The 24,028-nt window shown below is 40.4% G+C and overlaps 1 long non-coding RNA gene across 4 annotated transcripts; it reads right to left on the reverse strand.

Moving 5' to 3' along the window:
• Nucleotides 1–10,726: 10,726 nt before the first annotated feature.
• On the reverse strand, nucleotides 10,727–22,405 carry LOC149318820 (uncharacterized). 4 transcript variants are annotated; one of them, XR_016280100.1, is made up of 20 exons: nucleotides 18,848–18,873; nucleotides 18,633–18,685; nucleotides 18,488–18,540; nucleotides 18,242–18,294; nucleotides 18,096–18,148; nucleotides 17,954–18,006; nucleotides 17,805–17,857; nucleotides 17,665–17,717; nucleotides 17,531–17,583; nucleotides 17,391–17,443; nucleotides 17,258–17,310; nucleotides 17,137–17,182; nucleotides 16,993–17,045; nucleotides 16,726–16,905; nucleotides 16,582–16,634; nucleotides 16,443–16,495; nucleotides 16,300–16,352; nucleotides 16,042–16,189; nucleotides 12,090–12,244; nucleotides 10,727–11,384 (listed from the first exon to the last, which is right to left on the reverse strand). It is a non-coding gene; the product is annotated as an uncharacterized LOC149318820 (long non-coding RNA). The 4 variants fall into 4 exon arrangements; XR_016280098.1 differs by having other exon boundaries at nucleotides 18,633–22,405; XR_016280099.1 differs by lacking the exon at nucleotides 17,137–17,182 and having other exon boundaries at nucleotides 18,633–22,405.
• Nucleotides 22,406–24,028: the final 1,623 nt, after the last annotated feature.

The following is a 24,028-nucleotide window of genomic DNA, read 5'->3' on the forward strand; positions in this document are numbered from 1 at the left end:
ACTGGATGTTGGCCCCAGTGTTACTGGATGGTTCATTCTCACTAGAAAATGCTGGCAACCAGCAAGTGAATGTGTGTGAACGTGTGTATGGATGTTACAGAAAAGTAGGCTTGTGTACATAAGGAATTCTCTTCTTTCTTTTTCTTCTCTGTTTTTCTTCCCTTGTTTAGAAACTCATTGTCTGCTCCTTGTTGACAAGAAATCCTCTTTATTTCCTTAATCCAATGTCACAGTTCCATCATTGATCTTAACATTACACTTATTTGACAGTGGTGACTTCTAGAACAAGGCTGTAATTGCTCAAATTGCCCTGGCCTTTGTTCCCTTACAGCTTCCTCTCATCTTCATTATTGGCAGAAGATCTCTGGATTTTGTAATTTATACCAGTCAATTATAGTCTGACCAAACATGGTTACTGAATGGAGTTGCAATAAGCATGGCTACTTTCTACAAGTGCTACTGTTCATTGCATAGAAGCATTTCCCTTTTGGTATAATGTCTTACTTAAACAACAAAAGAAATATAATCAGAGAATCATATCTCCATGACTGTGGTTAAAATAATCCTAAAAAGACTACATTTAAATTAAGTATGCTATCATGGCGATGCTATGGAATGTATTTGAATAGCCTACTTTTGAAAATGAAATAATTCCACATGACAAATCTATGGCGCGTTACAGACCGCTGAGAAGCAGCAGTCTGGCTCTGCCTCCGCTTGCAGCGTCCGGGAACTGCAGCCTTTAAACGGCGCAGCTCCCAGGCGCTGCAGAGGAGCGCGGAAATTGCGCTCCTTCTCAGGCCCCGGAAGAGGCGGTGCGAGTGCCAAAGGGCGCACTCGTGGCGTCACTTCCGGTGCACCACGTGCGGACTCAGAGCATCCGCTACATCAAAATGGCGGTGCCCGTATGAACAAGGTGCTGCCATTTTGTACGGACTGAGTCCGTGATAGGGTAAAGGGCGTCTAGAAGAGACGCCCCTTTTTCAAACTGGGACGTCCTCAGGACGTCCCTAATGGCAGTTTGTAACCCACCATAATTGTATTTTAATCAAATGATAAATCTATTTTTCACTGATGTAATTCAAAAAGAATGCTTGAAGGCATGGACAGACAACTGTGTTTGTGCCACTGTGGCTTTCAGGCCATGCTGCTACCTGCTGTGCAACAGATGTGTCATCATGTCACTCTCTGGACTTAATCACATGAGCCTCATCTTCACCACAATCATGTTAATAAAGTAAATGGATACATACCTGTTTGGGAGCTTTCCTTATCACACATCCCTCCAAAATGCATGATGGTGGCTGTTTTTGGCACTGACAGTTCATTCTGTTCTCTTCCACACCCCTGCTTAAACCCACCCCACCCTATGCCCTACCCAACATACCTTTGATTTTTTAAAATGTTTATTTGTACCGCAATTTACTAATGATGGCAGTGCGATTTAGTAACAAAAAGCCAAAACAAAAGAAAATAAAGTTTTTAAAAAAGCCTAGGCTGCTGGGAAATAGGAAGAGGGATGGGGCACTAGGGGAGAGGAGGAAACTGACACTGCGTGGCTGCCGAATGCCGAAACTGCTCAGAGGACTAATTGGACAGTGGCACAATGGGAAGCTTATTGACATGTTACTCTTCAATGAAAAAAGATGCCCTAATCACACTTGGGAGACACAGCAGCTATGGGTCGGCGGTGACGTTATGTTATAAGTATCACCAAAGGTACTATTTTACAACTTTAATTGTGGTTTAAATGCTGTGTGTGATAATCTCCTAAATTACCACTTTGAATTTAGTTCCTCCCCCAAATGGCTTTATTTCAGGAGGTTGGGGATTTCTGGGAGATTAGTTGGCACAGTTCCATTGTGCCTAGTTCCAGAAGCAGATGGGAGGCCTTTTTTTGTGGATTTTTCGGGCTATGTGGCCATGTTCTATGAGAGTTTCTTCCTGATGTTTTGCCAGTATCTGTGTCTGGCATCTTCAGAGAATGCTTGCATGGAAAGGACTTGAGTATATATATTGTGTGACCTGGAAAGGCAGGAGTGATTTGTAGGTGTATAATAGGTCTACTTTAGGGTCAACATATGTTAGAAATTACTTGAAGGCAGACGACAACAAGAATGATTTCCATCTATTTTGTAGAAAGCCAACATGGTATAGTGGTTGAGTGTTGCACTGTAACTCTGGAGACTAGAGTTCTAATCCAGACTCACACATGGAAACCCACTGTGTGTCCTTGGGCAAGTCACATGCTCTCAGCCTCAGAGGATGGCAATGGCAATCCTCCTCTGAAAAAAATCTTGCCAAGAAAACCCTGTGGTATGTCCACCTTAGGGTTACCATAACTTGTAAACAGTTTGAAGATACAACAAAAAGAACAACAACTTTTGTAGAGGTTTTTGTACATGTGCATGTCTTGTAATCTGTTTCATTGTAGTTTATTTTGTGTGACTTTGTATGTCTTATTTAACATTTAGTGTATGTAGAATTTTCATTAAAATTATTTTTTTTTTAAAAAAGGAACCCAATTTTCAATCTGTAAATAAAAACTGTGGATATTCTTTCTATCCCTAATCCCTCATCACTAACACACAAGACACATTTATCTGTCCATTTAATTAATATCCCATCTGTATCCCAACACGAGACCCAATTGGTATCCAGCAGGACCCGAATTGCAAACTGTCTGTCTGTCTGGCATATACAATCATTTGGCAAACCCAGGATATCTTTTCATGCAACTGCACATGCTGATTGACTACAATAAATCAATGCTGCAGTTTTGCTGGCTGCCATAACTATACTAGTATAGGTGGTGGTGATAACATAGATTGCACCAGAGCAAACAGCAATAAATTGCCTGTGGCAGGACAGCAACTGGGCTGGAGTTGCACAGCATAGAAAGCTGCTCAGAATTTCAGACCACTCTCTGTTTCCTCATAGCCCTTCTACATCACTGCTCCAAAAAGTGCATAATGCTGCAGAATGGAGAATTTCCTCCACATAAATGACCAAGAAGATTCCTAGCAAACTCTTCCCAAATTCCTTCAATCATTTTGATAGCATTTCGGTTTTGCCTTGATTTCATTAGGATTCTGGCTATATGTTTATAGGTAAAAAATCCACTGAAATAAAAGGAATTTGAACACATGAACAGTCCATTGAAATAAAAGGAATTTAAACACATGAACAGAAAATCATAAATTTAGGGGCGGAACAGTTGTCCCTTTAAAGCCAGCTTCTGGGCATCTTGGGAGTGTGGTGTTTATATGCTGCATGCTCTGAAGGTATATGGAAGCCATCTGGCCGCCCAGACATGGGTGGCTTCAAGATGCTCTGGTGGCACAGCATTTACAAGCCACATGCTGCTGGAGCATCCTGAAGCCTCCCCAGGACTGTGGTGGGGCTGAGAAAGGTGATCCTTTCCTTGCCCAAATAGGAGAGGAACTTTCTCACTCCTATCTGGGCTGGCTTCAAGGTGGATTGTGGCCGTGGCATGTGGTCTGGAACTGTATATATATCTGGAACTGTTGGTCAGTATTCATTCTGAACTGCTTCTTCAATGCTTGTTAAAGCAGAGGCAAAGCTCAGTCATAGTTAAACAGAAGTCACCCAAAGCTGTCTCTGCCAGAAACCAAGGTACTACTGGATTTGTAATCTCTTTTACAATGAATTGGGCTGGCTCAGACCATCATTTCCACAGCATTCATGTAAATAACTTGGAATCTGGAGTGACAACTGTCCTTTCCAGACCCAGTAGCAGTTGGAGAACATAGGAGGCAATGCAACAAACTTTTATACAAACTCGGGTCTTGTCCCTAACACAGAAAAATGAAACTGGTGAAGATTTCTGATCACCTTATCTTCATACCAAAAAAGAAACAGAAGAGACGAGAAGAAGTTTTTTCAAATTATATTTCTGCTTCTGTATTGATGATAGTTCAACACCTACGGGAGAATAAAAGGGGAGAAAAGATTATGTGAAGTCACCCTTAAAAGTAGATCTTCAAACTGAATTCTGGCACTGAACTCCTATGAGAACAAATATTGTGAAATAACAAGGTGAGGTATGTAAACTTCCCAGCAATCCTTTATTAACATAAATAAATTGCCATTTATTTTTGTATGCATATATTAATGGTGCAGTCAGCATCATTGTCATCACAACCACAAGGCCATGTGTTATGTTTAACATGGGAACCAGCCAATGTAGTATGTTTAAACAGATTATATTGGGGGAACCTAGTAGGTTATCAAATCTGTCTCTACGCATGGAGTAGAAGGCTCATACTTGTCATTGTAGAATGGAGCTGTATGTGCAGCTGTAGTGGGTTAAAACTTGAGCTTGATCATCCCAGGAACAGTGGGTCCTCTGAGGTGTGATGTTAAAGACACCACAGAACAACATTGGGAGGAGGATGATAAGCAAGTCTTCCAAAGAAGGATATCCAAAAGCAAGATCATTAACTCCAAACATAATTGTACAAAACACATGGGCCAAATAAGGTGGCTTCCAGCCATTTTGGGGACATGGCATTCAAACAACATTCCAGTGCCGTGATCTGGTCATTTGGGCCAGATCAAAAAGTAGTGGATTAAATCCGACTCCTGGTAGCACTGGTTTGGGACTGCTGTGGTGGCCCACTTCAGAAGTGGGCCATGAAGTTGCTGTGGTCCTGGCCCAATCATGACCAATTTTGGCCTTTGGCTGCATTTTACTAGATGTGTGCTTCAGCTCAATTTGGCTACTGATACAGAGGACCAAAGAATAATAAAATTTAAAAAACTGGATGAGAGCTACATGGGGTGGGAGACAGTGGCACAATAGGAGGAAGCACTAATAAGCAGTTCCACCATGGCAAAGTGTGCAACTTTGTGAAATGGGAACAAGTAAGGTCTCCAGTATGGCTTCAAGAGTTTTGGTGGCAAGGAAACTCAGAGTAAGCACAGTGCTCGAGGCAGGACAAGATGTTTCTTCAGTGAACATATGGTCCCTAACCCCCTTTTTTGTTAGGATTGTAGGAAGGTGTAGGAGGAAGTTAAAGCACTCCTCCCAGACCTGCCCAGAAATGTACACTTTTTGTACATGGAGGCTTGTTTCTGCTTTCAGAACCTGGGTGAGGAAAATAGCATTTAAAGCAGTGGAGCAGGCTGCAGGTAAGAGTGGGTGGATGTGCAGAAAACTTTAGGCTGTATGGAACTAAAAGCCCTTGCATAGTGCAGGTGCATTATCTGAAAATAAAACTCAAGGCCCTGTATCCCAATGTTACTCCAGTCAGTTCAAGGCTCTCCTCTTCCCAACTTTATCCTCACAACAATTCTGTGAGACAAATCAATTGCAAACCCTATTATCCATTCAATAACTGACATTTGAGAGCATGTTCAAGAGCATCATTTCAGGTTTGAGGCTAATCAGTCTAGGCTAGAAGGATAATTTAGCTGGGCGTTTTGGGGGGAAGGGGGATTGCTGCTCCTTCCCATCTGCCTATTAGATCACCTCCTATCTAGAAGGTAGGGCTTTCCCTTCTTTTCAGATTACAGGATGAACCATGTGGGATTGAGGCTCCTCCTTCATGAGGACTTACAAAGCTGCTCAGTGTCTGAGGAATCATTGCAAAATAATGTTGGGGTGAAGCAAACGGGAGGTATCAGGAATGTAGCTACAGGGAGGTAAAATGAGATGGCATGTGGATGCTGCAGCCCCAAACCAGAACTCAAAGCCACTCCTTTGAAGCCGTCTGTTTAGCCCCACAGTCTCCTTTTCTGTAGTTATACTCCTAGGAAGTGTTTCTTTTCTAACATTCTGACTTTGTGGTCAGCCTTTTTGGGCCATTTATTGGGTTTTGGCTGTCACATGTGGGCAAATTCCTGAAAAACTTTTCTTTTTTTCCTTTCCTTTTTTTAAAAAACAGGGGGTTGAAAGGTGGTTGGCTTACTTTAGGGAGAAAGTGTTTGAGTCTAATTTTAAAAATAACTTCCAAAGCTCTGCATTTCCCAAGGAAGAAAGGTAGTGAAAAGATTTTGGGCATTTTTTTAAAAAACAAAAGTAGTGTACAAAAAGAAAATAGGAACTTTCAGTCATCTCTCATTTGTAGCCTAAGGTCAGCTACCACCATCCTTGGATATTTTTAAGGGTTATTATTACACATCCATAAAGACACACCAAGAATCTCCTGCTATTTTGGTGAGAAAATGAATGCTATTAACAAAAAGGATCTCAACCCCTGTTAATATAATTTCCTTTATCATTTATTTAAAATACTTATTATACAGCTGCAATTTTAGTGGCATTATTGCCAAATGAGTTTCAATGGAAATGGTATTGAAGAGATAGGGTCTCATTACAGATCTCAGGCTCTGCCTAGTTCCTACACAGTAGCTGATATTCTGTTAAGCAATTTTCATCTGGCTAGGGAAAAATAGCCAAATGCTTCTGCAACCTTCCTTTCTGCCTATGAAGCATAGAATGGCTGTGCAGAAAGGGAGGCTTTAGAGGCTCTTGAGTATGGCAGAGGAGTTATCTTAATGGTCCCAATTTTTTGGGCTACCACCCTCTTTACTCTTGAGCGATAACCCCAGCATATTTTTGATATTAAGTCTACTGTTCTACTGCAAATTCAAAACAGCCAATCTCAGTTGCTGATCCATTTGAACTGAGTCACCTTGGGAGCAGCAACTGAGCGGATGACTGAGCAACGACCAAGAAGCTTCTTGCTTGTGCCAGTCTTGCAGCAAAGGCCAGCACAAGCGAGAGTTTTTGGGGTTGCTGTTTGACTGGCTGCTCAGTCACCGCTCCCTTGGCGCCCTGTCATCCTGGGAGCAGTAACTGAGCAGCTGGCTAAGCAGTGACCAAAAAGCCTTTCACCTATGCCAGCCTTGCAGCAAAGGCCAATGTGGACAGGAGGCCTCTTGGTTGCTGCGCAGCCAACTGCTCAGCTGCTGTTCCCAGGGTGACCAGGTGCAAGTTAGAATCTTCCCCCTAGAGAGGAGGGACCTTCAACCCTTCATTGGGGCAGAGAAAGGCACAGCCGGTGTGTGGTATTTGTTTTTTGTTTTACAGAGGACACATGCTCTGGACTGGAGACTGGTGTGGACTGGAAAAGAGAGAGATTTTCAGTCCAGGAGCTGCTTCAAGACAAAGGACTCTTTCCAATAATCAAGCAGAGTTACTCCTTCCCCAGAGACATTATTATTTATTGTATTTATACCTAAGTCTTTAGAAATGCTCTCAGAGTGGAAGACATGTCTTCCTCATACGCTTCAAGTGTATATTCCCCCACACAAAAAAAATGGTTTATTCTGCTACCTCTTCTCCCAGCCTGTCTGAAAGCAGGAAGAGCAGTGCAACTCCAATTTGCCAGCCAAGTCCCAGCAAAGTTCATAAAGTTTAGGCAGGCTCCCAAATTTGAAAGCTCCTTTTTTCTGCCACTTCTCCCCCACTACCATGTGCTCTAACTCTTTGCTCCAGTCAGTCCCAAAATGGTGCCACTCTGAGCCACAGTAGCATTGCCCTGTACCCAAGCCTCATGAGAGTTTCCCAATTGCCATACTAGCGAAAGATGCCAGTAAGGGAGTAGGCTCACATGGGCAGGCAAAGAGTGGGAGATAGTACCACATGAAATGATTACTGGGGCTGCGTTGTGGTTTTAAAGAGCCCTTAATAGAAGTTTCATGCAACCTTCATCCCCACCATGGTCCTAAAGGCTGCTAGTTCTCTTTGTCTTTCTTGAACACCAATACTTTGACTGAAGGCCTCCCCTGCTGCCTCTTGTTCCTGTCACCACCCCCCTACTGCCCCACTTTTCCCTCACTGCCCCCTCCTGGAACCTTCCACAACCCCCAGGGGGGCATACCGCTTCCTTTGGGATTTACTGGGCTATCTGGTTCAGCCTAGCATAGATCCTCATCTGGTTCTGCTACACTGTGCTTCACCTTGCAAGATTGCAGCCTATGACAACACAGAACCTCCTCCGAGGATGTTGCAGATGTTAAGACACAGGAAATTTGGAAGAGGGGCGGGCACTCTTTGAAGAACTGTCTCCATAGCTATTTATTGCATTAGAGGTAAGCGCCAGTGTCTTGAAGTCAGGTCCAGAAATGAATAGGCAACTGCTGACATTCTTTAAGATTTGATGTAATGTGATCCCATTTGGCTGCACCGGTGAACATTCTAGCAGCTGTATGCTAACTATTAGAAAGTTCTGAGTCATCTCTGAGGGCAGCCTTGTACACAATACATTGCAATCATCTTGTCAGGGCATAGATCACCACAGCCAGACTGACCCTGCTGAGGAACAGTTCCAGCTAGCAAACTAGCTGAGGAAGTCAGAAAAACACGCTTTGCCACAAAAGATATTGAAAGTTCAAGGTGAATACTGAAAGGCTAGGTATAATACATTTAGTTCAATGCAACCAATCACACTCAGAGCACTCCCTGGGAAATCAAAGGAATGCAATTTAGACATGCTTACCTTATATCCCACTGATGCTATCGATCATATTTAATTTATACCCTCTGATACATGATGAAGTCTGCATCCAATCCAAACTGAATTAAAATTATTACATTGTTCTAGAATGTGATAAAATTTTAGATCTATCTATTCTCCTTTTAAAAGCTTCATTTGCAAGACAGTTCTATTTTGTTAGCACATCTTACTAGTGCCGAGAAACCAGTTTCCATGGACAAAGCAATCTTACAGTAGTGGGTTAAGTGATTCTATGGCACAGGAACCGCCCAATCCTAAATTCTGCTGAAGTCACACTGGGAGGGTAGAAGATGCAATAGAGGAAAACAAGAACAGATCCCAAATGGGCACACATGTGTTCCTATCACAGGGATATATAAAGGGAAGAGCAAGGTTTTAGATCCAAAAGTTCCAAAGCCACTCCACATGTCTCCTGGAAACCTTCACAGGACAGCTGGTGGGTTTTGTGATCACACGTATGAAGCTTGTGAGGGCACTCACAAATTTCTCTCTCCACAGACAGAGAGGGAGAACCTTAAATCCCTACCTCCCCATCCCCATTACTGAGATATAGCAACTATAGGAATGTATCTAATCTTTCAAACAACATATCTGATCAGTGGGAATCACCACAGCCTGTGGCAATGAATATAATACATTTGTGTGTCCCTTCATGGCTGGGGGTTGGATTGGATGGCCCTTCTGATCTCTTCCAACTCTATTTTTATATATATATATATATATATATATATATATATATATATATATATAGTGTATGTGTGTGTGTGTATGATTCTATGACATTTCTAGGTCATTGGGAAGTGAAAGGAGGGAGGGTTCACATTAGGGATGCACCCAGCTATTTTCTTCTGCAAGAATATCATTGGCAAGGATCTCAGAGATTCTCAAAAGGTGCCTGCAGATGCCTGTTATTATGTGTCCACCTATAGCAGGGGTGCCTAACTTGCAGCCCTCCAGATGTTTTGGACTTCATTTCCCAGAAGCTTCAGCCAATCACCACCCACATACCAATTTCCTCCCTGCCTTAGGATTCTACAGTCAATCTGAATAGACTTCAAGAGCCTGACTAAGGCCCCTCTCTCCTCTTTGCCCCTCAGCCAATCACCACCCACATGCAAATTTCCTACCTACCTCATAATACCCTCCTTGTCAGCTTGGCCAATGGTCTGGGATTCTAGGAGCTGAAGTCCAAAACATCTGGAAGGCCACAAGTTTGGCTCCCCAATGTATAGGAAATTAGCTGGATATTTATCTGTTGCTCTCTCCACTATCCACAGCCAAGGAAATGGCTGGGTTTGTGGGGTGCAGCTGAGAGAAGGTGGGCATGCAGAGGGACAGGACACGACACTATTGTGGCTGCATCTTGTAGGTATGATTCCTGTTCTAGGATTGCAACCATTAATCTAATGCAGTGCTTGGACTATCCCACAAACATGTAAGTATGGGGATGGTTTGAAGTAGCTTATAGCAGGGGTAGACTATAAATATAAGGGGTAGGCTATACCTGTTGTGGGACAGGTCTTCATTGATCCCCATATGTCAGAGGGGCCCATCTGCACTGCATTCAATACAAAATGAACCAGTCAATCAGTTAGTCAACTGTTGCCAAATGCCCCCAACCATCCACTAGAGAGCATGGGACAATTTTGCCATGTTACTAAGCTCTCTGGCCCAGGGGAAGCTATCCAGAAATTGACCTCTGGGTCACTTGGTGTTGTCGAAAATGCCAAGTATGGGCTAAAACATGATAAAATTGCCTCTTAAACCATCTAGAAGGCATTTAGAGATACTCTCCCAAGGTTTTTGTAGGCTGCGGAGGAGAAATCAGTCCAGGGAAAAGTTTGCCAGCTTTACTGCAAACTATTACATATACTTTGTCCCATGGGTCAGACTTTCTCCACTTTTGTTGGCAGATTTGCAAACTACTTCATATATCTACTTCCTATTCCAAAGGCAGGTTGGGAGAGGAACATTTTCAAGTCACCACATTGACAACTAAGTGAATGAAATTATTCCCCCATCCCTACTCCTACTTGAAGGTAAGGAAACTGAGCATGAATATCCAAAGTAGATTTATGAGTTCAAAGATGAAATGGTCCTAAAATCAATTACCCCATCTAACATTTTATCCACCAGCCACACTAGCTGAAGTTGAATTCACATCAAGAATACAAACTCAGATTTACTATTGATCTTTTTTACTTTTTGAAAAGTAAGATTTTAATACAACAAAGAGAGGTAAACACAGGATGTGTGTGTGCAGAATCCCAAGGAAAAGTACACAAATCAGATACAAACAATTAGAAGAACAATGAGTTCATTGACGGGGGAGTGAAATATTTTACAGCCATACAATACAATGAGATCTGCATCAGATCTGTTTATTCAGCCCAGCTCCTTCTTCCTCTGTGTCAACAGTTATTTGTCACAGCAGTACCTGAACTGCATTGTGGATGAGCTAGTGAATGCATGTCTTTTAAATGTTCTGTTACAGGCTGCTATTGAATTATTTTAGTGTGGGATTTACAGAATGTGCAGAGATTAAAATGTCACATTTTAGGGGGAAAAACAGCTTGGGCAAAAGAGTTTAAATTTGCCTCTCAGGATATCTCCTTCCATAATTGTTATATTATATTGAGGAAAACTGAAGTATTTAAAGCCCACTGAATGAATTATTAAATCTAGTTGGCCTTTCATTTTCCAATTATTGGCTACATTGAGAGAATGGCTTCTTATAATGGCACTGGCCATAATGAAATTCATAATATAAGCAATTGGAATGGATATACAAAAATTGATTTTTCTTCTAAAATGTATTCTCCTTTGACATGTCTTTCACTCTTCTTGCTATCTTCAGTGGGATCACTAAATGCTCCATTCAAGATGTGACTGGCATCCCTGCAACAACAAAAAAGGGGGGTAATCAATTTTGAGACTGCAGTGCAGAAAGAAAGAAAGAGACCAACAGAGAGAAAGAGAGAGACTTTCCCAGAAAAACACATACATATATATCTGCCATCTTTACTGCAAACTATTACATATAGGCAGATATATGCAGCCAGTAGAACATCTCCTTTGGTTCTATAACCTTCATGCTCAGAATGTGGGGAAATTTTGTTTGCTCCATATTTTTAAGGCAACCAACCTAATTGTCACTCCCAATGCTGTGCTCTCTTTACTTTAGTATGTACAAATGTTTTACTTGGAGAAGTAGTTCTATGGATACCATGGACTACTAAAAAGACCAATTAATCATTGAGAGGACAATAGGAAAAGAGGAAAACCACATTTCAGATGGCCAGAGTTGATCAAAGAAGCCATGGTCCTAAACCTGCAAGACCTGAGCAGGGCTATTGATTATAGGGTGACCCAGAGATCTCTCATTCATGGGGTTGCCCTAAATCAAAGTTGACTTGCAAGCTGTTCGCCACTACAACCACCACTAACGCAACAACAGCAATGCCATCCTATACAGAGCATAGGGTTGCCATAATGACTTGGAGACACACAACAACAACAATACATAGCCTGTTTTTGTGTCTTTGTGCTTTTTTTGTGGTTAAATGAATAAAAATGCTAATTGTCTTAACCTCTCACTCTTACCACTGCAAAAAGCCACAGAGAAGGGGCATGAGGCCTGCCATCTTTTAATCTCCTCAGGGAGAAGGAAGGGCCATGGCAGCCATTTTGGCCATAGAGAGCAGGGCCACGTTCCCAGGAGCGAGCGACAGAGACTCCATCTTGGAGCATTTTGGACCCTATGGAGGAGGAGAGAGAGAAAAATAAAGAGTGTGAGGGAAGGATGCGAGAGGGTCCTGGGTTCAAGAGGTGCCCCATTACAGAGATTGCATGCAGAAACTGGGAAACATGGGAAAGAGGCATTCTTCTACTAATAATAGTAATAATGAAAGAGTGAAAACAGGAAGACAGAGAGAGAAACAAACCAAAGAGAAAGAAACAATACAGAGAAAGAGAAAGCAACACGAACCAAATGGAAACAAACAGAGGAGCAAAAGAGAAACAGAAAGAGGTCAAACATAACAAAACACCCCAAAGAGCAATACTTCAGCCTCAGGGACCACTTTTGGAAGCATTATGGCTTCCCTTTCCCCAAAAACAGGAGCCAAGTGCAGAGGGCTAGAGGTTTGGGAATGGCTGATCTAGAACAATAGTTCCTAATCTTTGGTCCTCCGTTTGTTTTAGATTTGAGATCCCAGAAACCTCCTCTGGAGGCAATTTGGCCTACAGTCAGGGTTGATGGGAGCTGAAGTTCAAAGGTACTTGGGAACCACTGAGGCTGAGAGAGTGTGACCTGCCCTTGATGATGGTGGTGAAAAAGTTCATAAGCAGTGTTTCCCCCAAATGGCCATTGGGACCCCTTTCCAGCCCTGAAATCCCCCTCCATTTTGCCTTGGAAAGTGTTTTGCTTGCACCTGGCAGCCATCTTTGATAACGCTCTGCAGAATTGGGGTCAGGCTGGATAGCCCTTTGGTCTGGCTGCTTATTGCTAGGGACGGGGAGAGAGAGATGTGCTTTGGTCACCATTATTATTATTATTATTATTATTATTATTATTATCATCATCATCTTAAAACGTTGGACAAAAGGCAGTCATTTTCTAAGGTAAACTCTGTCACATGCCTCTTCCCTCCTTTTTTCCACCTGAGAGAAAAGGAACACAGGAGCAAACTGTGAGAGAAATAAGAGCAGGCTCTCTTCCCGCCTTTTTTCCTGAGTGGCTGTTGCAGTGTGCCACATTGTTATCCTTTTAATTGTGTTTTATTCCTATAACGTGCAACTTGTTTTAATATCATAATAATTTAATTATATTTTAGTGTACTGTTTTGGTACACCTTTAACTCTACCATTTTTTAATATTCTAAGCTGCCCTGAACCCAGTTTGGGAAAAGGGCAGGATATAAATTATAATAATAATTATCATTATTTTAGAAGAAGGAAAGCAATGCTTAAATAAAAATGGAAGCAGCAGCAGAGCTAGTATATGAGGGGAATGCATTTTTTATTTTGTTTACTTAGGTAATATGTTTTTTTATTTAGATACTATGTCTAAGAAATATGTCTGTAACTTTTGGAGGGAAGCAAAAAGGGGGTGGGAACAAGGAAGAAATGAAAGAAATAAACAGATATATGTGGTTTGTTTGTTTGTGTTTGTTTAATTTATATTCTGCTTTTCTCTCAATACAGGACTTGAAGCAGAATGAAACCTGAAGGTCTTTGAAGACGGAAGAAGAGAGAAGGAAGGAAGGAACAGTGGTGTTCCCTGCGATGGCAGGGGTGCCTTTCCTCGGTCACTCTCCAGTGTGGCTCTTGGCATCCTCTGCCAGGAATGGCTTTCTGTGGTCTGCCACAGGACCCTCTCTGGGCAGAAGAACAAAAGGGCAGAAGCCTGACTGCAGGCTCTCCTTCTTTGAAGGAGGTCTTTGAACCTTGGATGTCCAAAGGGCATCATCTTTCAGGAGCGCCTTTGCTGCCCGTTCATGCATGGCAGGAGGGGGTGGGTCCCATGGTGGTTACAATTAGGTCAAGACCACTGGCTGGTAATAAGGGTTAGCATTTACCCAATTTCTAGAAGGGATGCACCACCAGTTGTAGTCCAGGTGCATGCCTCTCCTGCCATTGGCCAGAAGGCAGGACGGTCCCAGGCACAGTTCTGGATTTATGCACAGGAATGATGGAGGCATGTGGCATGGCAGTGGCTTAGCTTAGGTAGGGTTGTGCACTTCAGCTCTTGTGGAGACTGAGGTGTGGACAGAAGAGGACTTTCTTAATGGTTAGGAAAGTGCCTCTCAGTGTCCTGCTGCTCAGCATTCCCTGGTATTGATCTCAAAAATTATTTTGACCCTTTCTAATGTGGTTGTTCAACTAGGAATTATTTTGGCCATCCATGTCTTTCAAATCAGAGTCTTTCAAACTTGATTCCTTAGGTAATTTTGAGGTGGCTGGTTCTCCTCCCAGAAAGCCATGCAGTGTTAGGACAGATTCAGTGAGAGAGGGACCAAGGCTAGCCATTGGCTCATTGAGGAGTAGATCCCTGGCCACGGCTCATTGGCCAGTTGATGACAACCAGCCATGACACTTGTCAGCCCACAGCTATACACTAGATGTTTGTTTTTCCCCAGTTCTGTTCTTTGTCTTCATGCTTTTGTTTTAGTCAATTGCTGTGTGTCCCTTTGAATACTCTTCCTTTCTCCTAAGCTTTTAGTCCATTAGGAATCCGGTTTTAGGTTAGAGGGAGCCTCGGTTCCAGCAGGTAGTCCTTGTAGATTTGGATGGCTTTCAGGTAGGTTTTCCTCCTCAGGCTTTGCTGGCAGAGGGTGGCACCCATTCCTTTGATGCCAATGTCCCCTTCCCTGGTGTCACTGGCTGCTGTACTGAGGAATCTCATCCAAGCCAACTTTTCTTTTTTCCATTTGGGTCTTAGCTGGGAAGGGGCAGGGGACAACTGGTCACTGCTTCCCTCTTCTTCCTCTTCTGTTTCCTCCTCCTTCATTGCTACTTCCTTTTCGCCGCCGCTGCTTCTTATTTGTCACTGCCGCTTCCCCTTTGCCACTGCTTCCCCTTTGCTGCCGCTGCTTCCCCTTTGCCATCTCTGCTGCCACTTCCCCTCACCCATTCACCGTTTCCTCTATGTTCGCTGCTGCTTCCTCTTTGCCGCCACCGGTTCCCCTTTGCCGCTGCTGCTTCCTCTTTGCCCCCATCGCTGCTTCCCCTCACCCGTTTGCCATTTTCTCTGCGTTTGCTGCTGCTTCCCGTTTGCCGTCGCCGCTTCCCCTCATCCTTTCGCTGTTTCCTATGTGTTCACTGCTGCTTTCCTTTTGCCATTGCTGCTTCTTATTCGCTGCTGCCATTTCCTCCTTTGTCACTGCTTTACCTTTGCTGCTTCTCCTGTGCTGCCGTCTCTTCCCCTTTGCCGCCACCACCATTTTGTTCTCCTCCTCACTGCTGGCATTCCATCTATGGATATAGAAGCTCCCTCTGAGAGCCCTACAGTGCAGCAGCCAGTCCTTCAGGATCTTTCGGCCTTCTCCTTGCCCACAGAGAGTCCCAAAGAGCTGCTTTGCCCCAGGAGGAAGACCTGACATGGGGAGGGGGATGGTGACACGCAAATGCCAGTATTGCCTGCCCCATTGACACCCCTGGGATCTGGGCCATGCGTGCAGTCTCTAATTGCCTTCTTTGTTCCAGCGCCATTTCACTTGGAGGTCAAGAGGAAGAAGTCGGACAAAGCTCCATCCAGTCCAGGCACCTGGGCTCATGCATCCTGCAATAGGACACTTGCATGAATAAACAGACAACAAGAGCCACAGCAGGCGCATACAGAAGAAGGGAACCCACAGAAGTTCCTTAACAGACAGGAGCATGAGACACTGCAGTCCTATTGTCAATGCCTTGTATTCTATTTGGAGATGGGTGAGAGTCCTCACCAGTGCAGAGGAAGAACATGTCAAGAAGTGCAAAACTACATTCCCTTTTGATTGGCTGCTCCCTGGTTGTATTGGGACAGAGAAAATGTTACCAAGGGCTTCTGACTCACCTTCCTCAATGGCATTTTTGACAGTGTACAGCCCGTCTCAGATCGCATCCTTGATCTGGGTCAAGATGTGCTTATTTGGGCCCTTGATCAACAGGGTCACAGAGCGGGGGTTGTCGCACTTCTCAATGAAGGTGAACTTCTCTTCATCCTACGCAAAAGGAATGAGCGAGGAGTTAATCCAGTGCATTCATGATCTGCTTCTTTATCTTATTATCATATCTTATTACCTTATTATTATATTATCATTATAAGATATACCTGTGTTAGTCTGTAGAATCAGTATTGAGAGATATCTTGTAGCACCTTCAAGACTGAAGAAATAACAGTAATGAATTAGTATTATTATTATAGCAACAACAATTAAAAATTATTCTTTTTCTTATTCTCATTATAAGATATACCTGTGTTAGTCTGTAGAATCAGTATGCAGAGATATCTTGTTGCACCTTTGAGACTGAGAAATAACAATAGTGAATTATTATTATTATTATTAAAACAAGAACAATGATTGATTATTCTTATTCTGATTATAAGATATACCTGTCTTAGTGTGTAGAATCAGTATTGAGAGACATCTTGTATCACCTTTAAGACTGAAGAAATAACAGTAATGAATTAGTATTATTATTATAACAAGAACAATTGTTTATTATTATTTTTTCTTAGTCTTATTATAAGATATACCTGGTTTAGTCTGTAGAATCAGTATGCAGACAGATCTTGTTGCACCTTTGAGACTGAGGAATTAACAATAATGAATTATTATTATTATTATTACAAAACATTGATTTAACATTATTATAAGATATACCTGTGTTAGTTTGTAGATTCACTATGTAGAGATATCTTGTTGCACCTTTGAGACTGAAAAAATAGCACTAATGAATTAGTATTATTATAACAACAAAAATTTATTATTATTATTATTATTATTATTATTATGAGTTATACCTGTGTTTGTCTGTAGAATCCGTATTGAGAGATATCTTGTATCACCTTTAAGACTGAAGAAATAACAGATATGAATTGATATTATTATTATAACAAGAACAATTATTTATTATTCTTTTTTCTTAGTCTTATTATAAGATATACCTGTGTTAGTCTGTAGAAACAGTATGCACACAGATCTTGTCTCAGACTGAGGAATTAACAATAATGAATTATTATTATTATTACAAAAATATTGATTTATTATTCTTATCATAAGATATACCTGTATTAGTGTGTAGAATCAGTATGCAGAGATATCTTGTTGCACCTTTGAGACTGAGGAATTAACAATAATGAATTATTATTATTATTACAACACAATTATTTATTATTCTTATTCTTATTATAAGATATACCTGTGTTAGTTTGTAGATTCAGTATGCAGAGATATCTTGTTGCACCTTGGAGACTGAAAAAATAGCACTAATGAATTAGTATTATTATAACAACAACAATTAATTATTATTATTTTTCTTATTCTTATTATGAATTATACCTGTGTTAGTGTGTAGAATCAGTATGCAGCGATATCTTGCTGCACCTTTAAGACTGAGGAAATAACAATAATTAATTATTATTATTATTACTACAAAACAATTATTTAATATTCTTTCTTATTATAAGATATACCTGTGCTAGTCTATAGAATCAGTATGCAGAGATATCTTGTCGCACCTTTAAGACTGAAGAAATAACAAAAATGAATTATTATTTTTATTATTATTACAAAAACAATTATTTATTATTATTACTCTTATAATAAAATATACCTGGTTTAGTCTGCAGAATCAGTCTGCAGACAGATCTTGTTGCACCTTTGAGACTAAGGAATTAACAATAATGAATTATTATTATTGTTATTATTATTATTATTATTATTACAAAAACATTGATTTATTATTCTTATTATAAGATATACCTGTGTTAGTTTGTAGATTCAGTATGCAGAGATATCTTGTTGCACCTTGGAGACTGAAAAAAAATAGCACTAATGAAATAGTATTATTATAACAACAACAATTAATTATTATTATTTTTCTTATTCTTATTATGAGTTATACCTGTGTTTGTCTGTAGAATCTGTATTGAGAGATATCATGTATCACCTTTAAGACTGAAGAAATAACAGAAATGAATTAAAATTATTATGAATATAACAAGAACAATGATTTATTATTCTTTTACTTAGTCTTATTATAAGATATACCTGTGTTAGTCTGTAGAAACAGTATGCAGACAGATCTTGTCTCACCTTTCAGACTGAGGAAATAATAATGAATTATTATTATTATTATTATTATTACAAAAACAAAGATTTATTATTCTTAATAATAGTAGTAGTATAAGATACACCTGTGTTGGTGTGTAGAATCAGTATGCAGAAATATCTTGAATTATTATTATTATTACAAAAACAATTATTTATTATTATTACTCTTATAATAAAATATACCTGTTTTAGTCTGCAGAATCAGTATGCAGACAGATCTTGTATCACCTTTAAGACTGAAGAAATAACAGTAATGAATTAGTATTATTATTATAGCAACAACAATTAATAATTATTCTTTTTCTTATTCTCATTATATAAGATATACCTGTGTTAGTCTGTAGAATCAGTATGCAGAGATAACTTGTTGCACCTTTGAGACTGAGAAATAGCAATAATGAATTATTATTATTACATTGTTGAGCTAATTGGACTGTATTTTGAAAAAGAGGAGAAATAGACCTATCTACTAATTTCAATAACTAAGTCTACAAGTCTAGCCTTATGTCTGTAAATATCTGTAGCAATTTGATCCCAGCAAACCTTCAGCTTCCGCAATTTCAGTTGCTAGGTCTGTTAAGGGTGCATGGACTTCATTGGAAACCAAACATTCCAGCTTTCTCCAAGGAGATTCTATTGACCAATCATGTGGTTTTTGCTCAACAGAGGATAAACATTCATTTAACTCAGTGGGTTCGCTAGGAGCAGCCTTATGGGGGGGGGAAAGTTGAGATTAATGTTAATAGTTAATCACTCTAAAACCAAAGTTGTGGTTTTTGGTAAAAAAAACAACCTTCATTGGTGGAGCCTTGAGACAAAATCTATTGATCAACAATCCTATGACAATTACCTGGGTCTAAGATTTCAATCTAATTTGTCATGGAAAACTCATTTGGTTGCTACTAAGTTAAAATCATCCCTCTCTATAAATTCTCTGTTGAAATTCCATAGACTTCAAGGAGGTCATTTAGTAGCATGAGTAGTATCGAGGTTTATCAAAGAAAAATTGTTCCTCAGTTATTATACAGAGCAGAAATTTGGGGATACAACAGTGTCTCAAATTTAGAAACTGCTCAGAACTTATTTTTAAGATCCCTGTTGGCTGTCCCTAAGTGTACCCCTGTCTCTTTTCTGAGAGCAGAAACAGGCCAAACTTCTCTTCAAGCTGGTACACATACCGCTTTTGCCTTCTACTGGCTAAAGTTGTTATCCATGAGTGATTCCAGGCTCCCCAAAAAATGTTTTTTAAAACAAATATCTGTTAAATCCCCAAGTTCCTGGGTATCTATAGTTAGAACAATATTGCAGAGCTATGAGATTAATGTGGACTCACTTCCAAATTACGCCACCTGTAGAGTCAAGCAAGCGATTAAAGAGAAAATTCATCTTGTTTCCAAATGGGCCAATCTTCATTCATTCTTGAACTCTGCTTTTTCTTTTTGGTACCCATTGTAGAAAACATCATTTGGGTTAGAGCATTACTTTATTAATCTTACGCTGGCCCCTGCTAGAAAAGCAGTTACGGCTCTAAGGTACCAATGTATGCTTTCTGCCTATTTGACAGGCAGATATAATAACAATCCTGTCCATCTAAGATTATGTATCTGCAAAACCAGGGAAGTGGAGAATATCGAACATTACCTTTTACATTGTCCTCTGTATCTATTCCCTAGACAAAGGTTTCTTGAATGTATTTACATTCCCTTTCTGATAGATCTTGCTTTCAGAAGATTGGTGTCCTTTTGGCCGGCAATAATGTATTTGTTACTTCTGTGATAGCAAAATTTGGTTTAGCTGCTAGCAAGATTAGAATCAGTTTTCTCGATCGGAATGACAGCTAGATCCATTCTAGTTTTATGTTTCTATTATTTTATCATTAATGATGTATTATTGTTTACTGTTGATGGGCCTCTCTTACTAATTTTATTATTATTATTATTATTAACCTTTATTTATAAAGCGCAGTAAATTTACACAGCGCTGTACATACAATCTTTTTAATTGGACGGTTCCCTGCCGTCAGGCTTACAATCTAAAAAAATGTTGTTTTATTTGTAGTTTTTGTGCCTTGATGTTTTTTATACTGTTTTTGTATTTACTATTTGGATCTATTTTACATTGTGACGGCATTTAGCTTTTAACAATAAACTTTGTACTAAGATTATTATTATTACAAAAACTATGATTTATTATTCTTATTCATTATTTATTATTCTTATTCTCTCTTTGAAAGTCCAAGTCCAGAGGGAAGAGAACCACAAAGAGGTAAACCAGGGTCCTTGATGTTTTCTCCTCACTGTTTAGCATCTGAATAAGAAACTGTGTATCAAAAGCAGGTTATCTAGTCACAGTCTTCCTTTAGTACTGTGGATTGCATTTCATTTTAATTAAAAGTATAGTTATTATACAAATAAATTATCCCATGTATTTTAATGCAAATCTATTCCTCTCCCCACAGATATTAGCATACTGTATGCATCTTTCTAAATGGCGATTAAATCCCGTGAATATCCCGTAACAATGGGATTGTTTTCAGGCGATGTTGTGTGATGTCGCCATTATCCTGGCATTATCCCGCGAATAAAGCAGCAAAATTGTGCCACTTTTCATTCACGGGGAAATCCTGTGAATGAAAAGCAGCACGCTTTTGCTGCTTTATTCACGGGATATTGCCGGGATAATTGCAGTGTGTCTGAAAACAATCCCATTGTTGTGGGATATTCATGGATTTAATCACCATTTATTCATGGGATGCAGGTGATTTGCTCCTGTGAGATAAAGTCCCAAGAAAACATAAGGAATGGCTCAGAAGGGTTTTCATACGATATCAGTTCAGGTTTTAAAAAAACAAGGGCTGAACTCCTTTGATCATCAGATGTAAATAAATGATGGAGCTCTGTTGTCATAGTTACATCTCATGCTGATGCTCCATTCAAAACCAAAAACCAAACCAAAACAAAAAGATAGCCAAAACCTATTGTTTCAGGTCAGCAGTGTCTCAGATGAAGGGTTCCCAGGGTGCTGCAGGTTAGGATACTGGAAAATGACATTTGCAGTGTAGTCCTGGTCATGGGGCATGTTGATTTCAGGCAGTTGAAGAGATCCCTTGAAGACACACCATAACTGTTTGTCTCAAGGCATCACACAACTAGGAGAGTGCTGCAGATGTCATTTCCAAGTGCCCCTATATGAAGCACATTGGGAGTCCATTGATTGAGGTACTGCCACGTTTTTGTGGGAGGGGATCACGTTTGGGTGTTAACTGTAAATATGATACTCTAGCAGTAACAAGATTGTAAATGTAATTTATGATCTCATAAATACCAAACAGGGTTCTAGCCATTGATTATGGATTTTTGTGCCTTCAAACCTTGCACAAGGTTTATAAAATCATGAATGGTATGAAGAGAGAGAGCTTCTTCTCCCCTACTCCCTTATATGTAATATTTCAAATGAAATTATTTCTTTGATTTCAATATCAACTTTGGCTCAACCAGACACAAATTTGGAGGTTCCTCCTCAGACAAAACATTCACAATATCTCCACAATCAGCAAGAAGTGGTAAAAAAGACTAACAACATTTGAGATAAGTAGGTGAGGCTGTCAGACAACAGGCCATGAAAAGATCTCAGCTCATGATATTTTTGTTTTGTTTTTCTTTACAATTAACTTATAAGAAATGTTCAGCCTCAGAATCAAAGGAAGTGTACTTGCCTGTTTCAATGTAGTTTACTTTATACATAAGCAAAATAAAAGAAGCAAACATTTCTACTTTTAAAATATTGGATCTGTGAAAAAACCCCCACTGAATTTTGGCTTTTCTAGTAATGTCAAAAGAGTCTTGACTTCTGGAGTGGATGATTCCTGCCACCTAATAAAATCCTCAGTACAGCAAAGAAACTCATAGAAACTACAGTATATAAAAGCTTAGTTGTATGGTATCTATGACATAGGCATGAAACAGACAGTGTTGCTAGAGACAGTCCTATATATAGGCACAACACTACAGTTTCCTAACCTGTAAGACTAAATCGAGGGAGAATTTCCCACCTCGAATTCTCACTGTGGAAACCACTAACTGCTCAAGACTCTCTCTGCCTCTCTCTATAACTGCCACTCTCCAACTGTCCCCTGGTCTCCAAGGCTTTTTCTCTTAGTGGAAGAAACTCTCGCTTCTGCTCACTGATTGGCCAAATGAGCCTTCCGTCAGCTGTGATGTCATTACTTATTTGCATGTGCCTCCCTTCCAACCTACTCTTATTACCTGGCAGAAGTTTCCCAGTGACTGGAGGCCCAGTCATTACAATAGAGAAATAGAGTGCCACTCTTAAAATAGTAGGTTGACTTCAGCCTTGTTTGCACAAGCCCCAACACCATTCTGGTGGCATCCTGTTCAGATGACTCATGGCTCAAACCCTGGTTCTGGCATGAACAATCTAGATGACATCTGGCTGGGTGTAACGCCCTTGTTGCTGTTTCTTGCCTTCTAGAATTTTTTGGCTTATGGCAGCCCAAGTCAAATCTATGATGGGGGTTTTCTTGGCAAGATGTGCTCTGAGAAGGTTTGCCATTGCCTTCCCTTGAGGCTGAGGACATGTCACTTGCCCAAGGTCACCCAATGGGTTTAATGGTCAAGCTAGAAATCAAACCCTGATCTCCAGAGTTGTAGTCCAGCACTCAAACCACTACACCATGCTAGTTCTGTATAACAACCTTACATCGTTTTTTAAAAAAGAAAACCTACTTGGAACTTCCAGGAAGATCTGGAGCCCTGCATTCCAAGCTGGGATAGTTGTCTGCATGGGCATCCCGCTGAGGCTCCCAGTGTCACTTTTGAACTCATATTTACAAGATCCAGGGTGCCTTTCATAACCCATCTTAGAAGCCAGCCAGCACAACCAACATACATATTTCCAAAGTGCAGAGGAGTGGAGTGGTAACTGCAAAATCATCTCTGTAGCTGCCTCTTAGAAAGTGCTTCGCTGCCTGGAGAGAGGCGAACACATATTCATCTATTTCCCTGCTTCCCAGTGCCTCCAAAATCCCAATGTTGGTGCTGCTGCTTGGCTTCTAAGATGCAGTTTGCATGGTTGCATAAGGAGATGCGGCTACAGAACTGGTTTCCAAACTTTGATCCTCCAGATGTATTGCACATCAATTCTCAGAAGCCTAAGCCAGCTTGGCCGACAGTCAGACATTCTGGGAAATGAAGTCCAAAACACCTGGAGGACCAAAGTTTGGGAACCACTGAAAAGTGATAGAACTAACTGTTGTAAAAAGTTGTTTTTCTGCAAGAACAATATTTTGCAGACAGAAAACACTGCCTTTTGAGAAAATATCCCCCCCCCCCCAAAAAAAAAAAAGTCTCAAATGTTTCTGTTTCTGGGTGGGGGAATCATATGGCAGTTGACCATCTTTTATTTTGATTGGGTGTCTTGGTATATTGAAATACTCTTTCTTCACGAAGATGAGAAAAAGTAAGTATTCTTTAAACCACTATACTATGTAAGAGAGTCAGCTAAATACTGTTTGCTCTCAATAGCTTTTTCCTTCAGACCAAGTTGCTCTAAGCTTCATACCAACCACTCACTCATAACCAGGAACAAAGCTCTCTGGGGGAGTTCTTCCTCTCCCTCAAACTCTGCCTGACATTCTGGCTTCTAGGTTGATTCAGATATTTCAAAGACCACTTAGTGAATTTCACTTTGGTCTGACCTCTGCTT

This window comes from Sceloporus occidentalis, unplaced genomic scaffold (assembly GCF_023333645.1).
Source record: "Sceloporus occidentalis isolate IW3139 unplaced genomic scaffold, rSceOcc1.0.p SCAF_2, whole genome shotgun sequence".
NCBI classification, from domain to species: domain Eukaryota; kingdom Metazoa; phylum Chordata; class Lepidosauria; order Squamata; family Phrynosomatidae; genus Sceloporus; species Sceloporus occidentalis.